At 43.9% G+C, this 2,074-nt stretch overlaps 1 non-coding gene across 1 annotated transcript; it reads right to left on the minus strand.

Moving 5' to 3' along the window:
- Nucleotides 1-1,214: 1,214 nt before the first annotated feature.
- trnal-uaa (transfer RNA leucine (anticodon UAA)) lies at nucleotides 1,215-1,297 on the minus strand. The gene has a single exon. It is a non-coding gene; the product is annotated as a tRNA-Leu (tRNA).
- Between the last annotated feature and the right edge of the window lie 777 nt (nucleotides 1,298-2,074).

Consider the following 2,074-nt stretch of genomic DNA (forward strand, 5'->3'; position numbering starts at 1 on the left):
TGTTTAAATAATACCGGTTCCCAAGAAGCGTGGGGTATCCTGCCTCAATGACTATCACCCAGGGGCACTTACATCCACAGTGATGAAGTGTTTTGAGAGGCTGGTGTTAAAGTATATCAGCTCTTGTCTGAGTGGAGACTAGGATCTGCTCCAATTTGCTTATCAAAGCAACAGGTCGACAGCAGATGCTATCTCATTGGCTCTTCACACAACCCTGGAACAATAGGACAGCAAAGATGCATACATCAGGATGCTCTTTATCGATTATGGCTCAACATTCAAAACCATCATCCCCTCAAAACTAATCAGTAATGTCCAAGACCTGGGCCTCAATACCCCCTTGTGCAATTGGATCCTAGATTTCCTTACTTGCAGACGCCAGTCAGTTCAGATTGGTTAAAAACATCTCCTCTCCAATCTCCATCAGTGCAGGAGCACCACAGGGCTGTGTGCTTAGCCGCCCTGCTCTACTTACTTTACACTTACGACTGTGTGGCTAAGCACAGCTCCAACACCATATACAAGTTTGCTGATGACGCTGTTGTGGACTGTATCAAAGAGGGTGATGAATCAGCATACAGGAGGGAGATTGAAAACTTGGCAAAGTGGTGTAAGACAACATCTCACTTATTGTCATTAAGACCAAGGAACTGATTGTAGATTTCAAGAAAGGGAAACCAGAGGTCCTTGAGCCAGTAATCATCGGAGGATCAGAGGTGGAGAAGGTCAGTAGCTTTAAATTCCTGGGTGTCACTATCACAGAGGACCTGTCCTTGACCCATCATATAAATGTAATTGCAAAGAAAGCACGACAGTGCCTCTACTTCCTCAGGAGTCTGCAGAGATTTGGCATGTCATCAAAAATCTTGGCAAACTTCAATAGATGTGTGGTGGAAACTGTGCTGACCGGCTGCATTACGGCCTGATATGAGAACATCAATGCCTTTGAGTGGAAAATACCACTAAAGGTAGTGGATTCTGCCCAGTATATCACGGGTAAAGTCCTCCCAACCACTGAGCACATCTACATGAAACATTGCCGTAGAAAAGCAGCATCCATCATCAAAGATCCTCACCACCCAGGACCATGCTCTTTTCTCGCTGCTGCCATCTGGTAGAAGGTACAGGAACCTCAGGACTCACACCACCAGGTTCAAAAACAGTTAGTACCTGTCAACCACCAGGCTCGTGAACAAAAGGGACTGATAATCAATTACCAGGAGTGGGGTTCGAACCCACGTGAACATCTGTTCATTGGAACTTAAGTCCAACGTCTTAACCACTCGGCCATCCTGGCCTGACGTGAACAAAAGGGGATAGCTACACTCATTCTATTTCTGGTGTTCCCACAACCAATGATCTCACTTTAAGGACTCTTTATCTAAATATTTCATCCTCTCATTATTTATTGCTATTTATTTATACTTGCATTTGCACAGTTTGCTGTTCATGAATCCTGTTTACAGTTACAGTTCTATAGATTTGCTAAGTATGCCTGCAGGAAAAAGAATCTCAGGGTTGTATTGGTGACATGCATGTACTTTGATAATACATTTTACTTTGAACTTTGAACTTTAATTCATTACGGGTTATATATATAAGTATGAGAATTGCCTATGTCATCACGCTACCACCAGGATGCACGCCTTGCTTAAAGTAAACTCAAAGTTAGACCTGCAATTCCAGACTCCAGTGGCTTCCTTTGAATTAGTTTTGAAGTTGTAAAGCAAACGTTTCAAAGGTTTCAAAGGTACATTTAATGTCAGAGAAATGTATATAATATACATCCTGAGATACTGTTTCTTCGCAACCATCCACGAAAACAGAGGAATGCCCCAAAGAGTGAATGACAGGTAAATGTTAGAACCCCAACGCCCCACAACGAGCTCCCCCCTCCCATGCGTAAGTGGCAGCAAAGCAACAATTCCCCCTCCCCCACCAGAAAAAAAAGCATTTGCGCCCCCTGTCAAGCACTCAAGTGTGTAGCAAAGCATCAGTAAAGACACAGACTTGCAGTACCCCAAAGACTACTCATTCACCCGGTATTCGACATACCACAGGCTCTCTCTCTCCC

The sequence above is a fragment of the Mobula hypostoma genome, chromosome 6 (assembly GCF_963921235.1).
Source record: "Mobula hypostoma chromosome 6, sMobHyp1.1, whole genome shotgun sequence".
Lineage (NCBI taxonomy): Eukaryota > Metazoa > Chordata > Chondrichthyes > Myliobatiformes > Myliobatidae > Mobula > Mobula hypostoma.